The sequence below is a fragment of the Anguilla anguilla genome, chromosome 10, assembly GCF_013347855.1.
Source record: "Anguilla anguilla isolate fAngAng1 chromosome 10, fAngAng1.pri, whole genome shotgun sequence".
NCBI classification, from domain to species: domain Eukaryota; kingdom Metazoa; phylum Chordata; class Actinopteri; order Anguilliformes; family Anguillidae; genus Anguilla; species Anguilla anguilla.
This window is the reverse complement of record NC_049210.1, coordinates 24680002-24695523: the sequence shown is the minus strand read 5'-3', so window position 1 is coordinate 24695523 and position 15522 is coordinate 24680002.

Below are 15522 nucleotides of genomic sequence, written 5' to 3'. Positions count from 1 at the left end.
GACATTGTGATGTGTGGAACTCCTTGCTCACCTTTGACCCTGTAAAGTGGGCTTTTCAGAGATTTAAAATTTACAATGAGAAAGAAAGAAAAAAAGGCTGGTCAATGATTTAATTCATGGAGAAGCTGGCCTCGTCATTGCCCTGCTTTGAGGTCATTTCAGTGGCACAATATCTTTGACAGCATCACTGTAGCTTTAACAAGAAAACCTGTAGAATATTCCCAATGCATCAAAAAAACAGTGGCAGTAATGAAAATACATCTTTGGAGAGTGAATGTCTCTTCCCTGACTCTGAGAGATAGAGAGAGAGAGATTTAAGTTGAATTAATTCACAGAAATCGATTATTTTCCTTTTAAATGTCTTCTCAATTTGGAATCACTCCTATGCCTTGTACAACATCATGAAGACAAACTGCAGAAATACTCCATTATGACTGTCGTACATAATATAGACCAATCAGTACTGTGGGAGAGCTTGTGCTGATTTCTGGTAAGGCACATCTGTGACTGACAACGACTAAAAGCCTGAAATCACTGGATGGAATTTACCAAAAACAAATTTCAGAGCGATAAACATCATTCCACACAGAAACATGCTACTATGACAATATGTGTATTCTGAGAATAAGAAATTATTGAAACTGTGGGGAATTTGGCTGATCACAAAGTTTATCTTTACAGATATTAAATTGCTTTCATGCGTTCTTTGCTCCTCCACAGGAGTGGGGAGTGGAGATGACATCACACAGAATCACAGATTTTGTGTGTGTGTGTGTGTGTGTGTATGTGTGGGTGTGTCACACCCACACACACACATGCGCCTTGTCTCTAAGGTATATTTATAGTCATGTTTTAAATAGTGCCTACGCCAGCTGACTCCTCCCCACTTTTGTGGCCCTACAGGGTTCCTGAGGCCTCAGTGCTCTCTAGGGTCACCTTCTCAGCGAAGCCGATCAGGGCAGGCCTGCAGCTCCCCCACAGAATGCTCCTGCTTCACTGGCATATGTCCGTTCCACCAGCACCGGCTATCCACAGGTAACCACTTCTCCCTGACCGTTGACCTTTCACCTAGTGAGCCCACTCTGAGTCCTCATGACTTACCTGTTTATTGAGTCCAGGTCTGTGCTGTAACACAGCCCACAGCTGCATGTTAACTGCAGCTTCATATGGCCAGGTAGTCCTGGTCCTTCAAAGCTGTCCAAGACATGAACTGTTGTTCCACAAGTCTGAAGCTCAGTATCTATAATTCTTTATTTATAAATTTATTTTTTATGATTCATCAATGGATCTGTCCGTGAGAGAGTTACACTTCAAAAAATAAGAGTACTTATTGGGTTGAAATTGTAAATGAAATTGAATTGTAAAATAGTTTACTGTTAGGAGGGTGCAGGGGTGATACTGGGGAGCAGCATTAATAATAACCTCATGGACTACATTAATGATAGAAATGGCAGAGACTGTATTGTATGTGGGACCACACAATCTATGAATGTTTGGCAATACAGAAAAAAGCAGCGAATACAAGATAAAGAATTTAAGACACAAAAGTGTATACTGATTTAAATACCAAACTCTCCACTATAAGGCTGTTGTAGACCATATTTCAATGTCACACAACCAAATAAAAACATTGGGTTTGTCATTCTGCTGCCAGCCAGGTATTGAAATGTCTGAAAATGCATATCTTTTTGGAGGATGAGATACGGTGAAGGGTTCAGTGACTTTGGTGATGTTCAGGACCATTTCTCCATCTGTCAGATCACCAAGAATCTTCATGTGATAAATTTAGTCTCTGCCCATTGGTGCTTTGTGGCATTCAGGGGCCTAGCATGGCTTATTTACTGATGAATAAATTAGATATTCAACAATTTTCAGAGTGATTAGACATGAGAAATAGTGCTTTAATAAAATGACAACTTAAATACATGCTGTCCCATTTAAGCCATTTGCTGAAGACAACTGCCATGCCCCAGCAGGTGAGTAGTGGGCTGATAAATGTATCATAAATCAACCAAATATTAGCCTAACTGAAATAATATTTTAGCTATAAATATGAATTATTACACAGCGTATGTTTGCATTTGTCAACACTCCCATGTAAGACAGTTAATTTTAACCTCAATATCACCGCCATCTCCAAGCCATTTCGCTGGTGGAGTACAATTGCCATGAACTCACCAAATACCAATTTTAGTTTAGCTACATTATGCCATCACTGTGTTGTGGATACGCCTAAAAAATAGCATACAAAATTAAGACCTTTTCTGCGCAAACATAATTCAATTTAAACCCATTGGATCCTGACACAAAACTCCTCATTCTATTGGTCATTTTGAGACATGCATGCTTTTTATATTTTCTTGGCTGTAGACTTTTGGATTGGAGCCCAAATTGCCCATATACTTAACATGGGGAAACACAATGATAACTTAGAAAAACTGGTTAGCTTCTCTAAGTTTGAATAATTCCACTGTTCTAAACAGAACAGTGGGAGACTGTTATGTCTAGTGCTGCAGGTTTCTGCCTTGCTACTCTCCCATGGAAGACCCTCCTGGGAAGATTCACCGCAAGTGTTCTCCATTTGGAGAGTCCCTAGATATGGTGTTATAACCCTTTCCAGACTGATATAGTGAGATTTAGATGAAACGGGGCTAGCTGCAATGAAGCCTGGCTGTGTTCAGTAAACTGAAGCTATTTATTAATTTAATTTGGTTAATTGGTTGATTGAGTAGCTAGAGGTCAGGTACTTTTTCACAGGAGTGGTATGGGTGTTTGATAACTTTTTTCATTACATAACTGAAATAATAATTTACAAAATGTGTTTTGGGTTTACTCAGTTTCCCATTTTGCCAAAAGATCTAAAATCATTCAGCGTGACAAATAAGCATCTTCACAGCACTGTTGTGTATACATACTTGGGCTATCAAAAATTGGGCTGGACTATCAGATTTGGCTCTTTGGCAGTCCAGAGGACTACCACATGCATTTATAATTCTTCCATCCCAGAATAATTCAAATAAATAGCTTCTGCTTGTATGCCAGTTAGCATCTGAACAGCATAGAATGTGAACAAAGAGGGAAATTATTATTATTGACAGAGGGTCTGAGCTTTTATCAAGCGTATAACTGTCAGGTAACCCCTGGTAATGTCTCATAGCCATCTGGTAAAAAGCCAAATTTGTAAAGCAATGATTTCATTAAAGACATGATACCCTGGGGAGAGAGATGCGACAATACCAGGGAACACCGTTGTCTGTCGCATAGAGAGAGAGAGCGCACCCCCACAAACATGAAATAAAATAAACTGACCACTTCACCCTTCCCCCTCACGGGTTCCAGGCAAAAACACTTAGCTAAAATTATAAGCTAAAATAACGAAGACAAAAGAAAGTAAAACGGCGCGTCCACTTTCCCGTGCGCCACTCTTAGCTGACCCGCCTTCCCGAACAGGTCTAGCTCCTCCAGCATCCCAGCTGAGGATTGCTTTCTTTTTCAGTGCTCAAAACAAAAACGAAACTAAAATCATAACTGGACTCTTGGCGTTAGGTCCCGGTCTTAGCCCCGAACTGTGGAGAGCAGCACACCTTTAAGCACCTGGGCTGATTAGTTAACACAGCCCAGGTGCATGTGCTCTCTCCACCAGCCGGCGCAACCGAGACCAATATGCCTCTCCGGCGGACCAACTGCCACGATAATGTAAAAATATCATATGCAGACAATACCCGGTGCGCCACCAGTGAAGGAGATGTAAGAGCACCAAATTTTAGCAGTTTTTAAAGGAATGCATGTCATTTTGCATGTGCATGCAATGTCTTCATTGGCTGATGGACTTTAAATGTCCAATGTGTGCTTGGAGCATTGCTGATGTAATCAGGCAAGAAAAAGAAGAAGTAAAAGGAGAAAATGCAAAATCCCCTAAGTTTGGAGTGTTGTGTGGATGCGTGAAGTAGTTTGTGAATTCTGTCCGTTGAAATGGGGTCAGAAGGTACAGAAATGAATGTTTTTAAGGGCTGACAGTCTGTGGTCATAGTGGTTATTTCTGTAGGGAACCCTGAAAAGTGCCAAACTCTTGGTGCTGTATAGGTATGGGGCATACCTGCCATCCCAGTCACGACTGCCGTGAAGTAAAAAAGTAAAAAAGCTCACGTGCACTGACTACTGCTTGCATATATGACTGAATGCAAGCACAATAGTGTATACTCGAATCATGGTTGGTTAAGTAGGAGTTCAGTGTTCTAGAACTCCATTACTTTCAATTACCAGTAGTGGTTTTTTATATTGGCATTACAATGTTCAATTAAGAACATTCTAATCACATTTTTGTGATCTCACACCTTTGATGAAGGAGTGTTTACAAAAGTACATGGAATTTCCTTTTTTCCCATGGTATCGAAATAGGTATCGAGAATTGTAGAATTGCGCTGGTATTGGTATCGACTACCACAATTTTGGTATCGTGACATCTTTAACGCACAGCACACATTCTGTGAAAACTGGCACATTGGACAAGGTTTTAACTCCTTTGTGCTGTGGTACACTGAGCCACACTTGGTGTCCCACTGGAGGTGCCACAGTCAGCACAAGAGCACAGTGCTGGAGAAGGCCTCTAGGCCAGGTAGTAGAGGGGAAATGTCTGCCAAGGGAAATCCTGGACAGCATTAGGACCCTGTGGGAGACGACCAGGCAAGGAGAGCACAGGTGAGGCCCCTGATACAATCATTGACAGGATTAACTCTCCAAACCTGTAGACCCTTGGCACGCCCCCACCACACCCTACGAGCAGCAGAGCAGCATTAACAGAACAAGCCAGGAGAGTTTAAAAAGGCCATATAAATCAGGAGTGAAGAGCATGAATGAGGGGACTGTACCACAAGGCAACTTTCCGTTCCTGTGTTCTCAACTACAGACCCGAAGAAGGAGAAGGACAGCTTTAGGCGAAGTTGGAAGCCGGGCACCTCCAGCATGTTTGTTTTGTTTTGTCTCTCTCACCTTGCCTCTCTCTCTCTCGCTGGTTGCCACAGAGCCAGCCCCTGAAGCCTGACGGAAGTGGTGATCCCCCAGAAGAAGTGCGACCTTAGTTTCCGTATTCCCCGTTCCTGTACCCCTACCGTTTATTAATAAATAACAACCTTGGTTTTGAGCACTAAAATTGTGTGACAGTCTGATCTGTTGGTCATTGTTGAGCTTGGGGTACCGCTGTGCACATACCAAATCTGCCAAATCCTTGCCGATTTAGGGAGTTCCTTATTAAAAGCTTTATAACTCCAGATGTGAGCATCACAGAGACTTGAAAAATGGTTTAAATGAAGCAGGACATTTGTACCATTTACAATACTATTAGATTCGTTTATATTCATAATTTAGGAAGAAATAAAGTGCCACAAATACAATTGTCTACGCAAAAAATATAAAATGAATGAGCTATTTTTTAAAACAGGTTAAACTATACATGTCATGGATGTATCTATAAAGCAAAAAGGAAGCAGTGTCTCCAAATATATCCAAAATGTCTAAATTATGCATTGCTGTAAATCACAACATAATCATGTATTTCACTACAAATCAAATGTCTTGACTCAAGAAACTCACTTTTGCATAATTTTCAAATGGGAATTACAAACTTTCCGTCAATACAGTGGTCTAAAATATCTAGGAGTCCAAAATCTCTCCAAAAAAGATTAAAATGCTTTTTTCCCCCATTATAACACATATAAATGTGCCCCTTATGAAGGTTTAAAATGAAACATTGACATCAGATTTAAACATAATGCAAAAACATTATCACACAATGTGGTACAGTACCTAAATGTGTAATCATGAATTCTCGTATGTTTTTCTGTACTCTACAGTATGTAATGTTTTCTTGTATGCGGATGGGATGACATTAAAACAATATTCAACCGTCCACCACGTTTTGGCAATGTTCCAGCTCACGTCACATCCGGTGCATTAAACATAAACCCTACTGAACTACCGACTGAGCTACCAACAGACGCTTATGTTACAGTGTGAAATATCTTCATTATAAAATACCACTAACCTATTTAAAGACACTCAATTTAAAAAATTACATATATAACCAAAATATTTTGTGCAGTAACACTTACATATTGATGAAGAAATTTTATCTGTGTTCAGTAGATAGACTAAGGCCCTCATTTATGAAACGAACGTACGACAGAACACTGGGCGTACAGTCATTTCCACGCAAAGCTCGGCATTTATCAATTTGGACGTGAGCGAAGGCTATGATCACATCTCAGGTCAAGTCTCAACTCGTGTACACAAGTTTTCATGTCAGCGTGGACTTGCGGTGCAGCATAGTAAATCTGGCTGAGTCAGAGAATTGTTATTAGACCATATTCTGACTGGCATCTAAGCATATGCAGCCACATATTCATCACTTAAAAATATGTAGCCTATGGCAAAATATTATATTTTGTAAAGGCCTACATCGACTGTGTCATATCCCTAACATAAATAGTTTTTTTCAAATTGTTTGAAATTAACGGGGTTAACAGTTTTTTGGTGTAGGCTATAAGATTAATTTCTCTTTCATTTTGAGATAGCATACTTGTTAGGCTACGCTACTGGTGACATAATTACAAGCAATTAGATTAGATGCTTATTCAGTCACCTATTTAAACAAGAGCTTTGACAGTCATCAAATCTCGGCAGTGGCAGATCTGGCTCTGTTAGAAGACCTCTACACACCCGTTATTAGTAGGCTATTAAATTTTTACCATTATCCGGCTCGGACACAGGTGTCTGTGTCTCCTCCGCCACCTGTTATGCCCGAAATGGAAGCAGACCCGATAAGCGCGGACACTCGCTCCTCAGTCTGCACCAATATAAGGCTGGAATCCAGCTGGCCTCCTCCAGTCAGCTGGGTGCTGTGCCGACGGGTTGCAACATGTTTTTTGGTGGCGAGTTTGAGGTCTGACCATTTTTTCTTCACCTAAATGTAAAGAATTAGGATATAAGCTAATTACTATATATATATATATATATATATATATATAGGCTATACATATCACGGATGTATAAATTAAATACTCCTTTTTATTTATTATTATTATTTTTTTATTAAGTAAGCAAAAACAAACAAAACAAAACGACAAAGGAGGAAACAAAGTCATAAAATAAAATGACCTAATCAAACCAGAACAAAACAGAAAAAGAGGAAAGAAAACCAATAATCAAACAAAGAAGAGAAAGAGAAAAAAAAATAAAAATAATTATATATATATATATATATATATATATATATATATATATATATATATGTATATATATATATATATATATATATATATATATATATATATATATATATATGTATATATAGTGGTTATCAATGCTATTAGCACGTGCACCCGCCAGGCCTCCCCCCCCCCCACGCACACACACGACAACCCCTCACCTCCCACCCCACAGCACAACCGCCATCCCCCCCAACACAACACCACCGGAGCCGATCGCAAACCCGCCGCCAACTCCATCACCTCCAGCTGCTTGGGCTTCATTGCCTGGGGTATTCTCAAGTTGCTATGGGGGGGACCCTGGAGAGTGGGAGCCTAGAGTCACTGGAGCCTGCGTGATTCCTGGCTTCCCAAGGGTTCGGCTGGCCTTCACAGGAGCCTGGATATAGCCGGGTACCCCAGTAGTCGGGTGCGGTGTCACGGGATCCTGAGTGATTCCTGTCTTCCCAGGGGTTGGGCAGGGCTTCACAGGAGCCTGGGTGTAGCCGGGTTCCCCAAAGGTCAGGCAGGGAGTCACGGGAGCCTGGGTGTAGCCGGGTCCCCAAAAAATCAAGCAAGGAGTCACGGGAGCCTGGGTGTAGCCGGGTCCCCCTAAGGTCGGGCGGGGAGACGAGGTAGTCTGGGTGTAACAGGGTCCCCCAAAGGTCAGGTGGGGAGTCACGGGAGCGTGGTTGTGGCAGGGTCCCCCAAAAGTCAGGTGGGGAGTCACGGGAGCATGGGTGTGGCCGGGTCGCCCAAAGGTTGGGCAGGGAGCCATGGGGGCCTGGGTGAAGCCGGATCCCCGGAAGGTCGGGCGGGGAGTCTGGGGAGATCAACAGGGAAAATCTGGGGCTCTCTTTCGATCTTCAGGTAGATCTCCTCCAAGTTTGCAATCAGCCCTGAGCGGGGTGCGCCGGAGGGGGCGGAGGCCGCACCGCGGAGAGGGTGGGGGGAGGAAGACGCAGAGCGAGCGAGCGAGAGGGAGAGGGAACGCCCGGCAGGCGCACGCGCCCACAGCACCCACAACCACCACTGCCATGTCCTCCAAAACTCTTGATAACAACAAAATAGTAATGAAAGTAATAACAATAATAGCAACAAAAGGAACAATAACAGCAACAACAGTACAAATAATAAGTAATAATGATATTGTTACAAGAAGTGATAAGAGCAGGTTATAGGGAGAGTGCATGAGGACAACAAAACAACAACACAAAAAGAAAGAGGGAAGTGATAGATTAGAGAATGCTGGGAGGGGTCTGAATGAGTGTATGTTTGTTGGGTGTAGGTGTGTGATGCCTGTATGTGTGCAAGTGTATGTCAGATTCTGGGAAACGTGTGTAGGACCAATTCAAGAGCTTATTTTTTTCATTTGCTGGTGCCCAGCTCTCTTTCATGAAGGATTAGTGGCAAACAACCTTACAGCCTCAGTTCTGCAAACACAGATTAATTGTTTTAGGCCATACTATAGGAATACTGGGACAGAACATTCATAATATATTGTGGAGAGGACACCACCAGATAAAGCCTGGGACACTGAATTTACCTGAATGTGAAGGAGGGCAGTATCTGCAGGGCTTTGGCTTTGTGACCATTAGAGTCCTAAATGCTGTTCCTGGATCAGCGAAGAAGACTGAGCTCCTGGGGACAGCTCATGTTAATGTAATATTTGGCATTAAAGAAGATAATGATCTTTTTGTGATGTCAATAAATCCCAAAATTCATAAATTGTCCATCTGCAGCTGAAGTCTGTAAGAATCAGAACAGTGGCCAGAGGGACCTGCCCCAGTCATCTGAAGAAGTGGATACTATTCTGGGGGTAAGAATACTTTCAAAGATGTTTTTAATGTTATTCCAGTGAAATTGGAAGCTGTGGTGCCTATGCTGCATCTGTACCATACATGATATTTATTGTATTAGTCTTAATTATAGTGTCTTTATGTAGTATCCTCACAGTTTGATTGTACACACAATGGCTTTGTCATAATGCACAAATGGTGACCATGGGGAGTGTGGTGGTTTATGCGGCTGGCACATTTCAGAGGTGAAGCCTCACTGGTATGACGCAAGAGGCGGACTATGGTCCTCTATCCCGGGCCAATCGGATCACACGCTTCTGTGGGGTTTTCAGCTGTGGTTTGCTGAGAAAGCAGGGCTGTGGAGAGGTGCATTGTGGGAGAAGTGTGCACAATGCAGGCCTTGTGTTGCAAAGTACAGGGAGGAATTGAAAAGATTATCCATTGGAATGTGAGGGGTGCCCTCGGAATGGAGTAGCCGCAGGGCAGCCAAATGGAAAGCAGTGCCGGGCAGACTTGATTGCACTAATGTTTTCCCGATGAACATGGTCACCTGGTTCATAACTGAGCCTGCACTTGCATTCACACTCACATATGGTGTACCTTCTTTACAATTCAAGCAACAGATGCCCCTTTTAAACATCTCCCCACAGGGTGGGCAAGTAAAGACTGTTGTTTCTTTTATAACTTTTGTTAAAGTGAAATTGTGTGTGGGTGAGGGAGGGAGTGGGTGTGGGTAGCCTGCATCCTTTTTCCTGGCCAGCCAGCACCAGTATTTTACACCTTTGTCAAACCTCATGACCACTCAAGATGTGGTCCTGGCACGATCAAGACATGTAATCGCACTGTTGATTCCAAGCTGCAATTAATTAAATCCTCCACAGGCCTGTTCACAGCAGGACAGCAGTGTATCAGTGTACTTGCATAGGGTGCTGTGCCTGAGGAGGTTGCAGGTTTGATTCCCAGGTGGGGCACTGATTACCAAACCTGCCTCAGTTCAAATGGTAAATGGACTGCATTTATATAGCGCTTTTATCCAAAGCGCTTTACAATTGATGCCTCTCATTCGCCAGAGCAGTTAGGGGTTAGGTGTCTTGCTCAAGGACACTTCGACACGCCCAGGCCGGGGTTTGAACCGGCAACCCTCCGACTGCCAGACAATCGCTCTTACCTCCTGAGCCAGTTCACACCCCTGTCACTGTGTTCCTCACTCTGCTTTGCTCACTCTGTATTTGCATATACAGGTGGTGTGTGCTGGGAAAAAGAGCGGGGACCACAACACATACGCTTGCAGGAGCTCCCAAATGTGTTAATGCATGACACACACATTACACACACCTCCAGAAATGGGAGGGCAAAGAAGTATCTGAACTATAGTATCCTAAGACCCAGCAACTGACTATTGTCTGGTGTCAGGGACATTAGACTCTGGTCTTAATCTCAAGAACCATATATTGTACTATGCTGAAACCTACACTAGAAGGGATGTCCAATAAAACAAATACCTTTTTTGAAAACATTTCTACTGCAAAATGTTTTTGTCATGCAAGACACTTGTATTATGTCAAAACATTAAAATACTCTAACTTGTTTTTCTGCTGGGTCTTATGAGATTTCACCTGGATTTACACCATAATATTTATGCCGTGAATTGAAGATTGAATTGATAGGGCATTTAAGTTTCAAGCTATAGTGCTGGAGGCTGTATAAGAGCAAAGTCAAACTAGGTTCAGTGTGCGATTTCAGTGCATCACAGATTTCTTTTTAATTAGTGCTCATATTCTGGCACAATCCTAACGACAGGGAAAGGAGCTCTTGCAATGTTTAGCAGATGCCATATGTCTGAAATATAGAAAATGATGGTTTTGGGATCAGAGAGAGCTCCCGATCAGGCCGCAGCGATCACAGGATGATGTCATTTACAAGCAACACGTTTCTAGAACAAAAACTCCTCCCGCACAGTAACCTAAATGCTGTGATTAATGATATGTTGCAGACATTAATCACAGTTTGTTCTATTTTCTTGCGAAATGTGAAGAGCAGAAGAGCATTCTGGAATGAGTTATGAAGTGCACGTGGGAGAAAGCACTGAAAATCACTGACCACCTTCCTTTGTACAAAATAAACAAACCATTTTGGAATAAAAATGTATTATTTAATTGAACCTAATACTGAATCTAATAATAGTGCTTGGGCAATCAGTCCATCGGGTAACATTCATTTAGTATAATAACCACTTATAGGGATAGTTCAGTTTCTGGAGTTATTATTTATTATATATGTGGATATTATTTCAGTTTTAGCCCAGACAGCTTTTGTGTGATGAACGATATTTAGCTTAATTATAGATGTTTCTTGAAGATCTGCCGGCTTCACAACGGCTTGTGTAGGGGCATCATTGGGGTCGATGGTGTAAAGAAAGTAAATACACATTAAATAACTCCAAAGCAACTTGTACTGTGACATATGCTATACATATCTCTTTATAATGTTTGGCCTTCAAAAATGATTTGACAAACAGCAATATGGAGCCGTCCAACCAGTACTACAGATCCAGTGTCTTTACCAGTGTGTGTGTGTATGTGTGTGTGTGTGTGTGTGTGTGTGTGTGTAAGAAAGATTGAGAGAGACAGTGTGTGTGTGCATGTGTATCAGAATCAGAGTCTGTAATCCTTTTATAACCTGCTGGGTTGTAATCCATGCAGAGAGCAGCAATTGTGAAATATCCCAGTGTTGTGGCTCAGTGCATGAGATACAGACAGGCTGTCACCTAGCTACCTTTTCAGATTCAAATTCAAATTCAAATCCATTTTATTTGCATGAAAAGAGTATTAAAATACATGATGGCAGATTGAGGATGACAACAGATAAAAGGATAAACCATGAAAGACACATAGCAGTTAACCCTAACTCTTGGCCCGGGCCTCAATTTACAAAAGCAAAATGCACCTCGATAATAGAATTATTAGAGAACATACTTATTAATTATTAGGAAACCCCAACTTATCCCTGAACTCTGATCTCATTAACCTAAGACAATGGTTGGTGTCACAGGGTTCTTACTCAGAATTTCAGTAGGCCTAAAATATTGTAAAAATATGGTTTATATATTGCACAATGTTCTGCTGAAACAGAATCATTTGTTTGTTTTGGAAATTGTTTTTTGGATATACCGTTTTTTCCCTTTCTTTTCTGGATGAAAATCTCTTTCCAATTGGCCAACTGACTAAGGAAGAGTTGTCATAAGAACATGTAGTGTATTTCATTCATTTTATTCATTTTTTGAGAGATTTTAGATATGTTTCAGGACCCGTCGATATTTTAGGCCACTGTACTGACGGAAAGCTTGTAATTCCTTGAAAACAAAAAGTGAAAATGATACAACAGTGAGTTTCTTGAGTCAAAACAGTAGATTTTTAGTTAAATACATGATTATGTTGTGATTTACAGAAATGCATAATTTAGACATGTTTGATGGATTTGGAGACACTAGGTACACTGCTTTAGTAGTTCTGCGTATCCACCCTTAGATTTTACTCACAAGGAGTTTTTGATCCAGTTATAAAGCTTTAAATAGGGTACGCCCTAAATGGGCAAGGATTGGCCAGATTTGGCATGTGTGCGAAGGGGTTAATATAAACAATAAAATATGGCAATATTAGTGGCAAGTTAGTGGCAACAGGACCAGTTTTAGCCATTTCGTGCCTTGTGTGAGACTACAATTCAGTGGCCCCCACCGCATGCATCATTTAGGTAATTAGCAAAAGGCTACATCCACTGCCAGCCCTAGCCCAACCCAACATTATAAATTATATGTATATTTTAGAAAAATTAGGGGAAACCCTGGCGGTCACAGGGCCCTAGGCAATCGCTTTTGTCACTTATTGTGTCAATCAGGCTCCAGGTACACCTGAATAAATATTTTCTAGGTAGCTACATCTTGCTAATTAATGACGTTGCTCCCAGCAAGTTACCTAACCATACTTGACCAGCTTATATTAGCTGATCAGTTGTACAAATCAAACCCACTTAACCAATAATTGAAGGACAAAACAAAATTGTGACATGAGATTTTATTGTTTTATTTTATTGTCAGTGTTGTAAAATTAACATTAGCTACAGTAGGTGCAGTGCTGACATGCTCACATGTTTCATGCCCAATGAAGCTGATATTGCATTATTTTGGGATATGGCTTATTTAGCTTCTGTGAAACATTGTTGAATGCTATAACTTTGGTGGTAGTTGGTTAAAGTTATAACTTGGCATTATTTTCATGTCAATTTGTTATGCCGAACAATTTTTAGAAATTGTGTTTTTACAGGTGTATAAAGTGTATGTACACATATGAGTAACTTGCCATTTTCTGTTAAAAAGTTTTTTTGTTGAGATATGAAGGTGCATTTATGCAGTTTTCTTCCAACAGGCTTGGTGGGAGTTAAACCAGGAAAATTAGGTCACTGTGTTTTATGCACAAGGATGGAGCAAATTAAACTTTTTTATTCTTTTGTATGTGAAAGCTGAAAAATTATAATAAATTCTATAACTGACATTGTCTGGAAGCTTCAGTGTGACTTTGGGAAACAACGGTATTGTGGTTTGAAATATGTTAGGAATTACTGTGCCATGCTAACTGTCACTGAAACATTCTCTCTGCAGGCTTTCAAATGATTCTGGCTTCTACACACTCGCTTTAGACTGGGAGTGTGTACAAAACAGTGACATGGACATACACATATCATAATATGAGTGGCAGCTCATCACCTGTCCACACATACACACACACACACACCATTAAGGCAGTCCATCGATGATCGAAGATAACAATGCTCCATAGGGTAGGGGGCAGGGTGGATGGTTTAGGGTCATCACTGCTTCTACTGACGTTGATGATATTTCATGTGGCTGTGAAGGTCGATCTGTGATTTGCAGACCTTACTGCAATGAGGGGAGGGGTGGTCTTGTCCAAATAAAACATATTAAAGAAGACTGGAGCAAGGACATGGCCCAGCTTAACTACAACTTCTGAAGGGGTCCAACTTCAGATCACCCATCACTACATGGGCTTTCATACCTACGTGAGACTGCTTAAGGTCTGTTAGGAATCTGGGCAGGAAACCCAGTCTGGTTAGCTCTATCCACTAGGGATGAGCACGAGTACCCTCGAACACTGTACAGTAATCTGGAAAAAAATTACTTGAAAATAAATTCATTCTTTATTTTTACATGGCAGCTTTAGCAATTTGTTATTTTCTGGGTAATTATGTTAGTTTCAGAAATGATTGCGATGCAGTCTTGTTATTTCAGCAGGGGTTCTGACATTAAATTGGTGGACTTTTTTTGTATCATGAGGTCAACATTTTTGACCTCATGATACAAAACCCAATCAACACTGATGGTCTTTGACCGCTGTCGATGAATCTAAGCAAGCTGGAGTGTTCATCAATGACATCAAAACAAGAGTTTAAAATAAAGTCAAAACTGTACATCACATTAAAGCTCCAGTTAAGGATTGTCTTTGGTCTGAAATACATTTATTTAAGGTTTAATTAATATTAATAATGTCGATTGCAACATTTTCCATTTTAATTACCTGCTATATAGCCTACAATAAAAACAAGAAGGGCTTTATGTTTAAGGTTGGGTGTTTGTCACAGAAAATATTGGGTAAAGTCAGTTGCAAAAAAAAAGTTGAAAAATCACAGAAAACTGAAAAAAGCAGCAGTGTTTCAAAAACAAATTTGTTAAATTAATAGATTTCATTTGGGAAACGATTTAAATAACATGCGCAACTGCAGCAACAGTAACAGTTGCGTGAAGTTTTTAAAAATCAGCATGCAGTTGCCACTATCAAAACAAATACTAGTAAGATGCATTGATAGACTGGTCCAGATTTAATCACCTTGGTCCATTACAGAAAGAAAGCATGCTTTTTTGCCTTTAACAATGTGAAACACGTGCACTAGGCCTCCTAAAATAATAAAGCATGGTTGGGCTACCGTGTGTTTGTTTCTATTTCTTTATTTCTTATTTTTAAGTTTGTTTTGGTACAACACATTGTACATTATGAAGTTTGAGTCTTTGATGAAGCATATTGTCACTGACACCAAAATGCGGGAAGGAGAGCTTGGCAACGACTCAAACATTTCATTACAACAACTAACCAGGGCTGGTTAGAATATTGCACTTTGAAATTACTCATACCCAACCGTAATAAATAGATATCCTTCATGCTTATATATTTCAGTAGGTATGCCATCAGGGCCTGTACTTTTGTTGTTCTTCAGTCTTTTGATAGCCTGGAAGATCTCAGAGAACTAGGGGAGGGAGTCAAGGAGTAAGGGAGGGAGTAAGAGGGGAAAGATTGGGTAGAGAGTCAAGTAAAGATGGGTTGCTGGAATTAAAATGGTTGAGGAGACAGTTGAAGTGCTCACCACGCCTCTCAAGGATCTTTTGACAGGAGCCATGCTTTCATCATCTTAAGCCA